The sequence below is a fragment of the Salvia miltiorrhiza genome, chromosome 5 (assembly GCF_028751815.1).
Source record: "Salvia miltiorrhiza cultivar Shanhuang (shh) chromosome 5, IMPLAD_Smil_shh, whole genome shotgun sequence".
Taxonomy (NCBI): domain Eukaryota; kingdom Viridiplantae; phylum Streptophyta; class Magnoliopsida; order Lamiales; family Lamiaceae; genus Salvia; species Salvia miltiorrhiza.
This window is the reverse complement of record NC_080391.1, coordinates 34,327,256-34,344,782: the sequence shown is the minus strand read 5'-3', so window position 1 is coordinate 34,344,782 and position 17,527 is coordinate 34,327,256. Positions and strand designations below refer to the sequence as shown.

The 17,527-nt window shown below is 40.1% G+C and overlaps 1 long non-coding RNA gene across 2 annotated transcripts; it reads right to left on the bottom strand.

Annotated features, from left to right (window-relative positions):
- Positions 1-11,699: 11,699 nt before the first annotated feature.
- Positions 11,700-14,871, bottom strand: LOC130986944 (uncharacterized). 2 transcript variants are annotated; one of them, XR_009089504.1, is made up of 5 exons: positions 14,559-14,871; positions 13,265-14,459; positions 12,959-13,024; positions 12,022-12,108; positions 11,700-11,916 (listed from the first exon to the last, which is right to left on the bottom strand). It is a non-coding gene; the product is annotated as an uncharacterized LOC130986944 (long non-coding RNA). The 2 variants fall into 2 exon arrangements; XR_009089503.1 differs by lacking the exon at positions 12,022-12,108.
- Positions 14,872-17,527: the final 2,656 nt, after the last annotated feature.

Genomic DNA, 17,527 nt, shown 5'->3' with positions numbered 1-17,527 from the left:
TTAAGAGATATAATATGATCACAGCCGAAATAACTCTAGGACAAGTTATTGGTTTAGGCTGCAGTATAGATGAAAGTAGTTTATCTTGGCTACTTGTCTATACTGGTACGTCATTACGTATTGATAGGACCACAGTTGAGATGTATTCTTCTATCTGACTTAAGTGAAGAATCAAGATCTCGGTGACTTATAAGATCTTAATACTAATAAGTATTCAGATATATATGTTAATTCGTATATCACTTTGACTTACTATGGGTGAAAGTTATATACTAACTCGAGTACTCTGTATCTTGGATGATAGCGGTTAATATATGATATTTGATTATCTGTATTAGTACCCGTATCCGATATAGGATAATGACATCCCCTTAAGGAGCTCAATAAGGTTTATTGCGCTAAACCCTGCAGGTTGATTAAGTTCAGGCGTAATAATAAAGTTTGAGTGGTACTGCTTAAGGATTTATAAAGAGATTAATTAATTTAAGCTGTCAGAGCTCTAATTAATTAATGGATGTCGGATATTTTAAATACGGAGATTTAATAAGTCTAAATACAAGCCCCCGACTCATCACCGACAATAAAGGGGTAAGTCAGTATCGGTTCTCTAGTGGAATGAACTGATATTTATAAATTAATTATGGTCTGGGCTGACCATAGATAAATTAATTTATTTGAGGCCCATCTTTATTCCTTGTATCTGGTCCCTGGACTGGCCCAAAGTCTCCTAGCCCTAGAAGGAGAGAAGGAACGCCTATTACAGATTCCAAGCGTCCCACACGTATTTAATTCTATTAAATACAGCTGTCAGCTCTCAGGGAAAACAGACTGATAAAAATTAGGGTTTTGAGAGCTGTGGGAGGCGCAGGAAAACGTGTGGAGCATTCTCTCTTGGGACTTTCATAGATCGTTGTCCATCCAACGGTGAAAGCTGAGCGGGATACAGTTCAGAAGATCTGAGCTGGAGTCAGATTTTCGCAGGAAACCAAGTTCTGGCAGTCTCCGGAAAACGGCCATAACTTCCTACACAGAACTCCGATTCAGACGAATCAGGCGGCCACGGAAAGCTCTCTCGAAGACGAAGAAGTCGTATTTCTGGGAGAAATACGATTTGAGGACGTTTGAGGCTTCAAACGAAGGCTTGAAGCTGACTGGTCTGTTCAGATACGAATCTGCGAATTCTTCTGAATTCTTCAGGTATTTCTGAACTCCAACGTGCAGCTGTTAAATTCATAGGAGCATGTTAGGATTAATCGTTGTATGATAAATTAATAATAACCAAGAAACGATCATCGGGCAAAGCGGAACGTTAATTCAGTTTAATATTCCTTCAATTGGTATCAGAGCCCAGGATTAATTTCTTGGCTCTATTATTAATTTATGTACGATTAATAATGTGCGTTGTTTTTACTGCTGTTGTTCTTCGTGGTCTGTTGATTCGTGGGATACGTCGTTTGACGTTGTAATCATTTTTCACCACGAGAAAATCCGTGGTTAGATTAGGATTTCAAATTGTATTTGTTTTCCTTTGTAATCTGTAAAACTGTGGAACGAGACGGAGACGACGACGAATCAATAACGAAGAACGGAGTTGGAGTGGAGGAGGTGTGCCGGGTGAGGAGCGAGCAAGGCTGCCGGCGCCGAGGGCCGCGCGCGCACGAGCGCTTGCGCGCTGTGCGTCGCGCGCCTGGTCAGGCTGCCGTGCAGGCTGCTGCTGCTCTCGCTGAGGGTGTACGTCGAGGCTGCTGCTGCTGTGCGGGTCAGGCGAGCGAGGAGAAGGCGGGCCGAAGGGCTGTGCGCGCCCGGGGCTGCGCGCCCAGCGGGCGACGCGCTGCCGCTGCTGCTGCCTTCGCCGGGGCCTGCTGCTGCTGCTGCCGAGCTGAGGTCCGGGCGTACTGAGGCTGTGCGCACGCGTGCCTGCGGGCTGCGTGCTGCGCGCCCAGTGCTGCACTGCTCGGCCGTCTGCCAGGCTGCTGTCGCCGTGCGCTGGAGCTGATGGAGGGCCGCCGCTGCTGCTGGAGGCACCGAGGAGTGCGCTGGACGCCACTGGAGAGCTGCCGACCGGGCTGCCTGCTCGCGCTGGTGGCTGGCACGCCGGGCTGCTGTGGCGCCGGGCTGCTGCCGAGCGACGGGGCGGCTGCCATGGGAGGTGGCGGCGGCAGCTAGGGTTTCCAAACCCTAGCTGCGTGTCTCAAACCATAGGGGGCCCAAACCCTAATTCAAACGATGGGCCTAAAGTGTTCGGGCCAAGTTTAGTTTTTGGGCTTTCTTTTCTATTTTAAATGTAATAGATTAGTTTTTGGGATTCCACGAATGGGTCACGAAGAATTTTTATTTTTTTTATTCTGTTCTTTGCATGTCGTGGTGTTTATCCCTTATGCTCTTTACCTGCTTTTGTTCGTCTCTGCTTGTTAGTATGCTTTATTAACTGCGCTTAGACAAGCATGCTAGGTTTATCGTTTTCTTAAGCATGTTTTAGAATTCTGCGAGCATGTTTTACGTGTTGCGTTCTAGATGAACATGTTTAGGATTATGTGTTGAGCATGATCAAACCTTTTGAAAGAAAAAGACTAAGCTGTATTAATAATTTTATAGATGATTAAAAATTGTTTAAATTTCCACAAACGGTCTCAAAACAAAGTGATTGAGAATATGAGTAAACGTCCACACGAACGTGACTTACTTCATATTTGATTTCACAAGTTTGTTAAGTTGAGATTTCTATTAAAAATATTTAAATCCATTTAAGTAGTGGGAGTTATACGGTAAACGTCCACACGAACGTGGCTTACTCGTGTAATTTTCATAAGTACTTTAGAGGATGGATTTTAAATAAGATAACTAAGAAATTAAATTGAATGCGGCATGGTCCTAGTGAGTTTGTCAAATTCGAGAATTTAATTTCAAAGTTAGATTGTGGTTATTACTAAATAATTTTTATTCTTAAAATTATGTAGACCTCCACATGCGGTCTCAAGACAAAGTGATTGAGAATATGAGTAAACGTCCACACGAACGTGGCTTACTTCATATTTGATTTCACAAGTTTGTTAAGTTGAGATTTCTATTAAAAATATTTAAATCCATTTAAGTAGTGGGAGTTATGCGGTAAACGTCCACACGAACGTGGCTTACTCGTATGATTTTCATAAGTACTTTAGAGGATGGATTTTAAATAAGATAACCAAGATGTTAAATTGAAAGCGGTATGGTCCTAGTGAGTATGCTAATTTCGAGAATTTAATTATCGAGGTTAAATTGTGGTCGCTGCTTAGATATCATTTCAAGTACAATGTACAACTCCCCAACGGAGTCCCTTCTTGAATATGATATGGTCTAGTTAAGGTCCAAATATTAATTTCCTTTGTCAAAAGGTTAAGTTGACATGGATGGAAATTAAACGACTAGGTGAATAGTCTGGTTGAGGGGTTCATGTGTAAACGTCCACACGAACGTGGCTTACTCGTGAGATTCCTTGGGCAGTTGGAGGTTTCATTAATATTGTTTTATCAAAAGGTTACAATATTATTGTTACGAATTATATGCTTTATGTTCGTTACTTTCAGATATGTCTATGTCTCCTACTGTTTATTTATTCTTGCACAAAGTCTTTTAACCGGTCCACATATATAAAATGGAAACGCAGTTTTGGATTTTTTTTTAATCACAAACTAACACAATTTTTGTGTTGCTTACTACTCCACGTTCTTATGGTCCGAACAATAGTCAACTGATGAGAAAAAGGAATTACATAAATGGTGGCATAAGACGAATAATGTGGCTATATGCTATATTATGAGTATAATATCACAAACCTTGTAGTTCCAACATCAGGGCATGGACGATGCTATTAGCATCATGCTGAATCTCAAGAAAGTGTTCGGAGAATCAGACTGAGCTGCTCATTTAAATTTGATGAGAGTAATCTTGTTATTTTTATGAGTGAGCACAGCTCAGTGCATGAGCATGTCATGCAATTCTTGACGGACTTGACTTGCTCAGTGGGAGTATCGACGGTGAGGCAAAAGTTGATATTATCCTGAACTCTCTTCCCAAGTCTTTTAATTAAGAACTTCCGCCTCAACGTTGTTATGAGCAAGAAAGATAATACTCTTTTTGAGTTGTTGAATGCTCTAGTTACGGCTAAGGAAGTTGTGGGAAAGAGATGTGCAATCACTTGTTATTGCCAAAGGAGAGCCATCTTCTTCGTCGAATGACGGGAAAAAGAAGGGTCCAAGGGGCAAGAAAGACAAGGGAAATAGTGGGAGTAGTGGTGTGATAAGATTGAGTATTGAAGATTTTTCTTTCAATACTCAAGGCAAAGGGTTAAGGTACTTCACTTGCTATAGTAACTGAGACGTATCAGCTCATTTTCTACTCAGTTGTGAGTAGTGGATAACGAGAGAAACTGATAATGATTGTTACACCTTGCATGGCCTTTTAAGCTGACAAGGAAGCTGAGAAGTGATGAGATGATTGTCTTCATAGGCAACGTGACTAGAGTCGCAGTTGTTGCAATTGAAGCCTTGTCTTTAAGTTCTAAAGACATAGTTTAGTTTTTGAGAGTTCCTTATCATGTTCCAAAATTTTGAATAGATGGATCTTATGTCATTTTTGATAGTGGTGTTTCTATCATAAGAAATGACAAAGTTGTCTATTCTGGTATTTTGAACATCTCTCTTCATACTATAACTTGTCTACAAAATACCTTTATATTGCATTTACATCATCGAACAAAAGAAAGAGAAAAGTTAAGGCCAATCTCTCATGAGGATCTTACACATATATTGATACCTTAGAAATAGGTCACATCTATCTTAACAGGATCCAAAGGCTCGTGTCTAAATAAGTACATTGGATTCAATCCAGGCTGTACTATTTCGAACCTGCGAATCCTGTATAGAGGAAAAGATGGAGACCGGGTCATTCATGGCAAAGGGGATAAAGGGCCAATAATGTGTTAGGAATGATATTTTCTGATTCATTGTCAGTGTTTGGGATTCCAACCCAGTTTACTACACCGTGTAATCCCTATATATAAAATGGTATGGTGGAGAGAAGAAATAGGTCACTCTTAAAAAAATATGTTTGATGATGAGTTATGTATCTTTGCAATTAGTCCTAAAGAATCAGAAGGTGGTTATTAGCAATGACACACGATTCTTAGAAGTGGACTATGTGAGTAATCACTAATCCAAGTCAGATAGTGTGCTTCAAGAAATTGAAGACATTAGACTGGCGATTCCATCACCCAAGCCAAGTGTGCAAGAGTTTTGTACCACAAGACACTGCACGCACTGTTGACACACATGTGCCACCACAGATCCATTGTAGTGGGAGGGTTGTGGGACAATCCGATCGATTTATGTTCTTGGGAACATCTTTGGATTCAGTCCCTGGTAGTGAATATAAGAGAATCGACCCAGATATCTACTTGGAATTAGTGGAAGACGAGAATGTAGATTCCTGGCACGCCTCAATGGAGCAATCCATTAAGAATATGGGTGTATACCAGAAAATCTTGCTACCAGGAGGCAGTAAAGCCTTAGGTTGTAAGTGAGTATACAAGATAATGACAGGCCCGAATGAGCAAGGTCGTAGCTTTCGAAGGTAGACTGGTGGCGAAAGTTTATGCCCAGTATAAGGGTATAGGTTATGATGATATTTTCGCCAATGCCATGCTCAGAACATTCGGATCATTTTACCCATAGCAGCTCACTTAAACCATCGAGGTCTGGCAAATGGATGTCATATATATTACCTTGAAAAAGGTATGGACATCCATGTGCAACAACCTGAAGGTTACGTGAGGAGGGAGAGAAGCATCTCGTGTCAATCGCTCTCGTGTCATCGGTGATGTGGTTTATCTTGCATTTTATGTAGATAATATCCTCCTAATTGGCGACAATATGAAGCTATTGTCAAGACATAAAGTAATGGTTATCTGAACAGTCTCAGATGGAAGACTAAGGAGGTACAGTATACATGTTTGTGATCAAGGTTATAAGGGATCACTAGAAAAAGATGTTGGGCTTATCTCGAGTGTCTTACACTGATACTGAGAATACTCGTTTTAGTATGAATACCGCCAAGAAAGGATTGCTACCTTTTAGATATGGCGTTCCTTGATCTAAAGACTATGTCTTAAGATGCCTATTGAGGTTGAGGAAATGAAGGCAATTTTCTACATTTCCGCAGTAGATAGCTTCATGTATGGATTGCTATGTACGAGATCTTATATTTGCTATGCAGTTAGCATGGTTGTAAGATATCAGTATAGTTCTAGTTAAGACTGAACTGTGGTAAATTATATTCTCAAGTCCTTGACTAGAGAATAAGGGTAGTTTATCAGTTAGACAGTTTAATTCCCTTTTTGGATTATACGGTTTCGGATTTCCAGGCTGACCGGAACAAAGAATAATTACCTCGAACTATGTGTTTTCCTTGGGAGGTAAAACCTTTTGGTTTGACCACTACCTCCAGGATATATCTAAAGGTGATTCCTAGTTTGCGTGAGAGCATCACCTTCGTGATAACTCAAGTGCAGTTGCAAACTCTAAGGAATCCTAGAACCACAAGGGGTCAAACACATGGAGAGTAAGTACCAAGTTATACGATTATTCGTAAATCGAGGTTATGTGCTCAAAGAATAAATTCTCACATATTGGAGAAACCTACTGATCTTTTCACAAAAGGCTTATCGCAAATGGTCATTGAAAGATGGGAATGCGATTGATGCCAGATTGATGCCACCCACTTAGGAAACTTTAAGTATAAGTGGGAGAAGTGTTAGGTGATTGGTAAATAGACGCATTGTATACTAAAAGTTTGCTTTAGTATAAGTGGGAGATTGTTGGATTTGTATACTGAAAGCAAGAACGTTTTATGCTTGTATACAATGTTTCCTAAGTTCACTATCTAATCTCCTATCTGATTGTGTTCATGATTGCATATGTATGTTCTTTATCTCTATATAAGTAGATTATATGGTGTGTTGTAGATCACAGAAGACCATATAATTGGAATAACCTTAAGAGATATAATATGATCACAGCCGAAATAACTCTAGGACAAGTTATTGGTTTAGGCTGCAGTATAGATGGAAGTAGTTTGTCTTGGCTACTTGTCTATACTGGTACGTCATTACGTATTGATAGGACCACAGTTGAGATGTATTCTTCTATCTGACTTAAGTGAAGAATCAAGATCTCGGTGACTTATAAGATCTTAATACTAATAAGTATTCATATATATATGTTAATTCGTATATCACTTTGACTTACTATGGGTGAAAGTTATATACTAACTCGAGTACTCTGTATCTTGGGTGATAGCGGTTAATATATGATATTTGATTATCTGTATTAGTACCCGTATCCGGTATAGGATAATGACATCCCCTTAAGGAGCTCAATAAGGTTTATTGCGCTAAATCCTGCAGGTTGATTAAGTTCAGGCATAATAATAAAGTTTGAGTGGTACTGCTTAAGGATTTATAAAGAGATTAATTAATTTAAGCTGTCAGAGCTCTAATTAATTAATGGATGTTGGATATTTTAAATACGGAGATTTAATAAGTCTAAATACAAGCCCCCGACTCATCACCGGCAATAAAGGGGTAAGTCAGTATCGGTTCTCTAGTGGAATGAACTGATATTTATAAATTAATTATGGTCTGGGCTGACCATAGATAAATTAATTTATTTGAGGCCCATCTTTATTCCTTGTATCTGGTCCCTGGACTGGCCCAAAGTCTCCTAGCCCTAGAAGGAGAGAAGGAACGCCTATTACAGATTCCAAGCGTCCCACACGTATTTAATTCTATTAAATACAGCTGTCAGCTCTCAGGGAAAACAGACTGATAAAAATTAGGGTTTTGAGAGCTGTGGGAGGCGCAGGAAAACGTGTGGAGCATTCTCTCTTGGGACTTTCATAGATCGTTGTCCATCCAACGGTGAAAGCTGAGCGGGATACAGTTCAGAAGATCTGAGCTGGAGTCAGATTTTCGCAGGAAACCAAGTTCTGGCAGTCTCCGTAAAACGGCCATAACTTCCTCCACAGAACTCCGATTCAGACGAATCAGGCGGCCACGGAAATCTCTCTCGAAGACGAAGAAGTCGTATTTCTGGGCGAAATACGATTTGAGGACGTTTGAGGCTTCAAACGAAGGCTTGAAGCTGACTGGTCTGTTCAGATACGAATCTGCGAATTCTTCTGAATTCTTCAGGTATTTCTGAACTCCAACGTGCAGCTGTTAAATTCATAGGAGCGTGTTAGGATTAATCGTTGTATGATAAATTAATAATAACCAAGAAACGATCATCGGGCAAAGCGGAACGTTAATTCAGTTTAATATTCCTTCAGTTGTTAGGTCCCGAAGGGTCTCGAATAGGTGTATGGGGGGAATACACCTATGGGCTATTTTTATTTTCCTCAAAGTGAGGGATCTCCAGATAGAGATCTAAATGAAACTTTACATGCAAACAGTGACGCATGTTGACTGATAATAGTTTTGACCAAACAGGGTTGACGATTGATACTGAAAGCTCTTCAGTAAGGAGTTATCAGTTAAGTTCCTGGAACTTAACTGATGCACTTATGGGCTTCAGTCGAGTTTGCTAAAATAGAGATGATAACACTCTTCCTAACTATCAAAAGATAGATCAGTCAAACTGATATCATACGCAGCGAAAATTAAACTTAGTTTCGCAATAGCCTTGGTTGAGCACGTTGTTGGTCTTAGGTTTGTCTTCGCAATTATTCAGTATTCAGTTTATCAATTGAAACAACACAAGTAGGAAAGTAAAACTGAAAGCTGTAAACAACACAGAGACTTTTACGTGGTTCGAAAAAGCCCTTTCCTACATCCACGGTCGGTTGATCAGACCAACAATCCACTCCGCAAGTGCTTAATAGGTGCACTGCAAACCAAATCGTGTGCTTGCCGGGTGCACACAACCGTACCACTGAAGAAAACCCTTCTTCAGTACCCATACTTCACTCGTGTCGAATTTCTCTTGCTTAGCACAACCCGCGCTAAGACTCTCAGAGTCAGAGTACCTTCCTGAACTCCGAATCACTCAAACACTCAAATCTTTCTGTGTGAAATGAGGTTTGAACGAGTGCCAACTATACTGCAAAGAACAAGTTCTTTGGAGCAAGTTTGACTTTGGCTTCTGGGTAAACAGAGGTTTGCCTAAGGTCTAAGAGAATGTATGTAATCAGTAGTGACTGATTTTGGCTTTGGAATTCTCTTCTTCGATTCAAGCTTTGGGGAGGTTAAGCTTTAGACTGAGTAGCAATTTTGGCAGAGCTTCAGCTTATGTCGTTGAATCGGTGAAGGTTGAAGTGATCCTCGAGCGCTATTTGTAGGAGAACTCTTGAATAGATGCGTTGGCGTAGAACGCCTCAAAATTTCTTCCGTTGGAGAGGAATTCGAATTTGGGCTGAGGCTTCAATCTTTGAGGTTCCTTGTCTGGTGGAAACGGCTCTCTTGAGGGACAAGAGATGTGACGTCTCTGATAAAGTAACCACCAAATAGGAATGACCTCTGCAGAGATAAGATCCTGAGATCTCTGCATTTAATGCGGCTGTACTTTTGTGAGTACGTGGCTTCCTTTGAACGTTGGAAGATCAGTCCGAGGAAGAATGTTCAACTGATACTTGACTTTAGTATCAGTCCGCGGCACGCATTAAGTAATCAATTCCAAACTGATTCTTCAACTGATAGTTTAGTTGGTAACTTCAGTCTTCAGTCTTCAGTCTTTAGAACCGCAAGCTAAACTAGAAACGAACTCTAACACTTGAGTTGAAAACTGTTCTGGTCTATTACAATTAAGACCTATGAATTTTGGTATCATCAAAACGAGGATTAGGATATTCCACAAGGTTCCCAACAATTTCCCCCTTTTTGATGATGCCAAAACCATACAGCAGTTCTAGACAGCAAAAAGACTGAACTCACAGTACAAGTTCTAAAACTGGGGTGAAAACAGTTCCCCCTTAACAATAGAACCTAAAAACTTGTACATAGAGCTAAGAATGAAACAGTTCTAAAACAGAACTAAGAGAAGACAGAAAAACATAATCAGAGCCTGGACAAAGAGTCATTATCTTCAGGTTGAGATCAAAGAAGTTCTTTTCATTAATGAAGGACTGATAAGTCATCAGTCGAGGTACAGAGCGAGACCTACATTGGAGTAAAAGAAAAAACAAAAACAACATGGGAAACCCATGGACTCCAGCAGTCTGCTTGGCTGCGCCTTTGAACTTCTTGATCTTCATCTTCTGTCTTCGTGTCTTCATGTTCCTAAGCTTGTTCCACTCTCACTTGTTTTCCGTTGAGTTGAGGTCTTTACTGGAACGTCGTTCTTACAACTTCTGGTGATTCTTTTGCTTTACCATCTTCAGACAAGAAAGAAGACCAGGGAAAACCTTTGAGAAGGTTTTTCTCTGACTTCTTACTTTTCCCCCTTTTTGGCAACATCAAAAAGAGAGTTGATGATGGAAGCGATGATCGAATAGGACTTCAACTCCAACTCTCAAGCACTCGGGGGAGAACTTGAGAAGAGGAGTAGTCCTGAGATGTAGAAGGATGAGGATTCCAGTGAGGAGAGATAGAGAGATGAGAAGGGAGACAGAGAATTGAAGGAAAGACGAGAGAAGAAGGTTGCCTTGGAAGAGGGAGAAGGCTGCCTTGAAAGGACAAGGAAGAGCTGGTGATGGAGAAAGAAGGAGAGAAGTGAAGAGAGGCGTGAGAAGGAAGAATCGAACCGGTGGCAGCTGAGAAGACTAACACCGTCGATTCGCCAACACTGGGTCTTTGAAGAATAGACCAGGTGCGGCTGAAGATGCCAGCCAACAACGAGAGAAGTCTCGTTGTTTGTTACAAGCCAGGGAGGAGTGCCATATCTACAATAAGAAAGATCTCCTCCAGAAGCTGTGAAGCTTCTTGGCGCCAGGCATGAGGATGGAAGACACTCGCTTCGCTGGATACAAGTGAGGGTAGAGCAAACTTTAAGGTCGAAGAGACGTTGAGATCCAGTGGAAGGGTCCGGTGAAGGCCAAATATGTGAGCGTCATTCTCCCACTCCATGACTTTGCAGTCATAGATTTCTCCTTTAGTCGGAACAAAATTTCTCTGCAACTTTGGAAAGATTGAAACTTTTTCTCACAGTGAAGGCTGTGGATAGTTGTTAGTTGATGCAGAAAAAGAGTGAAGACAACATGGTATAAATAGATAACATTTGTACCAAGTAAGAAGATGAAAAAGTTTTTGAAGACTCACTACGCCAAAAACGCGCATACATAACGGATTTTATCCGTTATCTATGCGAAAAAACTTGCGTTAAGTATAGTGGTGTTATGTATGTGACGCGCATACATAACGGAGAAAATCCGTTATCTATAGTGTTTTACATAACGGTATGATCCAAATAGATGACGGAGAAAATCTGTTATCTATAGTACTTTACATAACGTTAGAATCCAAATACATAACACAATTATTTACGTTATCTATCTTTTTTTTACATAACGGCTCTGACTGTTATAAAAGTCAATTTTTTTACGTTATCTTTACACTTATACATAACAATTATTTACCGTTATGTATGCTTTCTTATATTTCAACATATTTTTTATTTTCACAATTTTATTTATTTACTATTTCAATAAATAGAAATGATTCTAAAACAAAATATTGAAAATCCATATATTATTATCATAAAAAAAGAATTCATACATCATTTGAATATAGTCAAAATTCAACAAATGCTCTATCTAATACTATTATGCCTTACAAAAATACTAAATATATTAAATATGCAACTATCTAGCCATATGGTATAACTTTTCTTGTGAATTCACAAGTCTTTTCAGCTCAACGTACGGCTCATTTAATCCACCACCACAAACCTGCCACAAAAGCATACAAAGAGCCAACCAAGAATATCAGCGAGATAGCTATAATAACATCATTTAAAAGTGATTCAGAAAACGTAAGCTACATTTCAATCTTACAGTGAAAAGCTGATTTAAGGTCTGTTCACGCTCGTCATTACTCACAATACGGAATCTACCATCACGGCTCTTGGCTACAACATATATCTATAAATCAAGGAATTGGTTGAGCTGATAAATAAGTTTTAGCTGCTAATTAATTATGCTAATTAATTATACAGATGAATAAAGTACACTGAAACCAAACATTTCAAACTATTTCATGACAATCTAATGAATCTCCAAATGCTAAACTATATATCTAAAAAATATTCTTTCCCAAAGATAGAGAGCATGTTTATGTTCTCTTGGAACTCAACCTAATTCAACAAGAAACTCAACAGCACTCACAAATATAACCAAGAATCACCAACAAAATGTACACAAAATATGAATGAAGAAGACGCTATTTACGTGGTTCGACAATGTGCATACATCCATGGAGGGTGAACAGATTCTATATTATTCAAGGATCAAAATTAGAGCTACACCAAGTTTACACGATGAGAAAAACCAGATCAGAAAACGAAGCAAAAACAAGCTCTCATCTCTCCTTCTCTCTCAGTTTCTTTTCTCTCTCGCTAAACACTTTTTCTCTCGATTTTTCATCAAGTAACTGATACCAGATACAAGCCTAAATACCTATCTTTAGAACTAATTACAATCGCCATATCAGGAACAAGATCAATGGATGAAAACTGATCTGCCACTCCACGCAGCTCCAATGGAATAGTAATAACAGAATAAGTTCTCTTATACCCTAATTTTCAATCTAGCACCTTACTGAAATTGCATAAAAGCCCTTATAAATATAAGACTTTGCAGTCACTCCTCACATGTTATATTGGTCAACAAAAGATATCTCCAGTAAATATTGAACATGACATAACATCCAATCTCAATTTTCATTCATGTTTGTTAGTTGTTTCTACTTGCTATAGAGTAGAAGACAACTCACCAAGAGAACACCTCTAGGAGGTCGTGCACCAAGCTTTATATACTTGTCTGGATTCCTGAGAAATTCCTGGACAAAGAAAGCAAGAATATAAAACAATGAATCATGTGAGTCCTCACTACAAGACTAAAATGCCAAAGTGAAAATTAACAGCAGCAACAGAGTCCTCTCTTCTTGTAGCAAGCTCCTCTCTATGAATAAAGGTTTAAGATTTCCCTTTGTTGCCATATCAAGTTGAAAGATTATAATTCTCTAAATCAGAAAACAAAATTTAAAACCATCATCGTTCTAAATCAGGCTAATGCTTACCTTTCTAGAAATGTGCTCGAGCAAGCAGCGGCGGCGATTGTCAAGCAAGGCAGCGGCAGCGGTTCGCGGAGGTGACTCTCTAGCAAGGGAGCTGCGGCAATTCTCTAGCAAGGCGGCAGTTCTCCATCAAGACAGTGACGGCGGTTGGAGTAGACAACAATCACATATTACACATCCAACATTGGGCGAGCGCAAAAAGCCAACAATCAAACAGTCACGAGAATTGGTCGTGAGAATAAATTTATGGAGTCGATTTTAGAGCTTCGTTACTGACCTTAGATTAGGACAATGAACATTCTTAGTTTGATTGAGGAGATGTGATTTGGCATCTGATGAGGCCGGATGGATTTGGAGATTACAAGATAATAGGCCATCATATATGTGAAGTGTTAGCTTTCACAGTTTAAGATGATGAAGTTATCTATATCAACTAACAAAATGCAGCTAACTAGTTTAATAACATGATCATTAGCAAACTAATATGAGAACAAAAGAATCCATTTTCTGATTCCATCGACAATGGATTCCATTATCTATATCCACATACTCCAGTTTCAGATTTCTGCATTCATTTTGTTCCTAATTAGTAATTCAGTTGAACATCAGGAGAAATCAATTAAAGGAAAACAGATCTTACTGGAACATTTAAACTTTTGCTACATGTACAAAACACATATAATTAGTTTCATGTATAATTGGGGTGTCGTTACTTACTGCAGTTTGAGACATTGAGGCAGCATTTGACAATCATGATCCCAACACTCACGTTTTTCAATATTACCACCAATTAATGAAATCCCTGATTCAAGACTCAAACACAGAAATAGAACACCACCATTTATCCTTATGAAACACCAGCCAAAATGAAAGATAAAGAATGAAAAAAAAACTAGGGCTAAGTTGTTAATGATGACTGTGACAATAAACTAAATCTGATAAAGAAATTGAACTCACCTGAAGATGCTTATCAGCGATTGCAATATGCAGAGCTATATTTCCCTCACAATCCTTCCAATTTTGTACCTTATTTGCACCAGAAAAGAAAAACAGCAAAAGAAAAGAAGAAGAAGAAGAAGAAGAAGAAAAAAAGAAGAAGAGGACAACAGCAACAGCCGCGAGCCAATGCGGCGGGGCGCGGCTGGCGACGGCAACCACCAGCGCTGCGCGCGCCACGGCGGTCCGCGGTGGCTGCCAACTGAGAAAGAGAGAGGGAGATTGAGCGAGAGACAGAGTGGGATACAGAGAGATAGAGACTGACGAGAGAGAGATGGAGGGGGAAAGAAAAGTAGCTTACTTGAGACGGAGGTGGCGGTGGTGCGACGGAGACTGGCGGCAGTGGCGGAACTAACTGGAGAACATAAATGGAAGCTAGGAATCCCTAGATCTATTTTTTTTTTTAATTTAGGGATTTAGATGTAGGGAAGGGAAGAAAGAAAGAGGGGGAAGAGAGGGGTCGGCCTCGCCGCGACGGAGAAGGCGAGGACCGGCGACGTCCTCCGGAGGAGAGAGACGATAGAGACGAGAGAGAGAGAGTTAGGATTTTGGTGGGTTGGAGCGCCGTGGGATTTGGGAGGAAGACGAGAGAGAGGGTTTACAGTAATTGATAAAAAATTGATAAAAAGAAAAAAAATGATGTTTATACATAACACTGAAATACGCTCATATATAACGGTTGAAACTAAAAAGACGCTCATACATAACGCTTACCTTAACAATTCAGTAATACCGTTATGTATGCAATTAATAGATAACGCTCATATATAACGTATGACTTCAAACCGTTATCTATGCATATGGATGACGCTACATACATAACGAGTTTTTTTAAAAACCGTTATGTAAGAGTGAAATGCGCTCATACATAACGGTTTTTTAAAAAAACTGTTATGTATGAGGTGTTATGTATGCGCGTTTGTGCCTAAAATGTATTTGAAGAAAAATTCACGTCCGCCGTCACTGTAGGGGACTGAAGCGTCAAAAAGGTGAGAGGTATCATTGCATTATGCCATGTCAATGAGGTTCTCAAGAAATTTTATCACAAAGGCAACAAGTTGGAAAGATTTTTAGAGAAGATTTTGACAAGTTCAATCAAAACAGATTTTCCCTTTTAAAACACTTGTCCCTCTCGGATATTCCATTTTCCAACAATCAGTTAAAGGTTTTGAAAGAAACTGATCAGTTAGAGAAAGATTTTGAATTAAGACTCAAAGCTCTGAACTGAAATAACTGATTTTAAGTAGTAAGCTTTAAAAATACTCACTGATCGACTGATCACTGTAGCCAGTCGGTACCGCTTGATCCTGGTTGAATCATCAGGATGTCTTCTCTTCAGATGAGCGCTTGACTTCATTGCTTTCCCCGTCGGTCGTAGAATCAGCAGTTGGTTGACCACCAGTCAGCATGACTGTTTGAGAAAATCTTCAAACATAGCATCACTCTTCAGGGTTGATGAGGCCGATCCTTCCACACAGATCGTTGAACCTTTCTTCTGGAAGAGCTTTGGTCAGCAAGTCCGCTCTCTGAACAGCAGTTGGAATCTATTCCACAGAGATATTCTTCTTTTCAACTGTTGGACTAACCACAGGAGTTGTGAGCAGCAGCTTCCGGCAGCAACATATTCAGCTTCAGTTGTGGAGGTGGCGACTGAATTCTGCTTCTTTGAAAACCATGAGATGAGCTTGTTGCCTAGGAATTGACAGGTTCTGAAGGTTGATTTGCGATCAATTTTGCATCCAGCAAAATTTGAGTCTGAATATCCGGTGAGCTTGAAGTCGTCGTCTGCTGGGTACCACAATCCTAAATTGGGTGTGCCTTTAAGATATTGTAGAATCCGCTTTGCTGCATCCAAATGAGCTTCCTTTGGATCTGACTAATATCTTGCACATACCCCGATTGCAAATGCAATGTCTGGTCTGCTCACAGTCAAATACAGCAATGATCCAATGATTTCTCTGTACTTCGTCGAAGAGACAGATTTTTCTTCTGAACCTAGATCAACTTTCCAGTTTGTGTTCATTGGGATCTTGACTGATTTCATGTGCTGAATACCGAACTTGGCTATCAGTTCCTTGGCATACTTGGACTGACTGATCAGTATTCCTTCGCTGGTCTGCTTGACTTGCAATCCGAGAAAGAAATTCATTTCTCCCATCATGGACATTTGGAACTTGTTGGTCATGATGTCTGCAAACTTTTTGCACATGCGTTCGGATTTGGATCCGAAAATTATGTCATCGACATAAATCTGAACAAGTAAGAGATCTTCTCCTTCTTTGAGAGTGAACAACGTTCTGTCCACAGATCCTTTCTTGAAACCTTGTTCAACAAGATATTTCGAGAGAGTATCATACCACGCTCTGGGAGCTTGCTTTAATCCATGGAGCGCTTTCTTCAGCTTATACACCTTTTCTAGTCCAGCAACCTCAACGCCTGGAGGTTGTTCCACATAGACTTCATCGGTGAGCACCCCATTGAAAAATGCGCACTTCACATCCATTTGGTATACCTTGAAACCTTTGTGAGCTGCGAAGGCTAAGAAGAGTCTGACTACTTTCAATCTGGCAACTGGAGCGAACGTTTCATCGTAGTCGATTCCTTCTTCTTGACTGTATCCTTTTGCTACAAGCCTTGCTTTGTTTCTCACAACGTTTCCTTCTTCGTCTTTCTTGTTTTTGAAAATCCATTTCAAACCAATCACCTTTGCATCGTCTGGTCGATCCACAAGCTCCCAAACTAAATTCCGGTTGAATTCATTGAGTTCTTCTTGCATTGCGATGACCCATTGAGTGGACTTTAGAGCTTCTTCAATATCCATGGGCTCTGTAGATGATAAGAAACAACTGAAAATCTTATCTTCGTTGATGCAGTTCTGATTGATGTCAAAGACGAGGTTGCACATTGATCTTCGAGTCTTGACGCCATCTGATGGTTCTCCAATGATGTTCTCATTTGAGTGGAGTTCAAACCATCTTCGATACTTCTTGATCTCATCTGGAGATGGTGGGGCTTCTTCAGTCAGAATGGTTCTGAAGTGTTGAGCACCTTCTGGAGCAGGGGAGGGTTGAGCTGGAGCTGCTTCGCCACGTTTAACTCAATCTTTATCAACTGGAGTTTCCCCTTGACTGATGCCATCTGCATTGGCTCCAGTCTGAACTTCAGACCGTTGGCTGATCTTTTGATACTGAAGCTTCTCAGTATCTTCATCTTTTCCTGGTCCCCACACCAAGACAGTAGAGGGCTCGGTGTTGTGGATTTCAGCTTTGG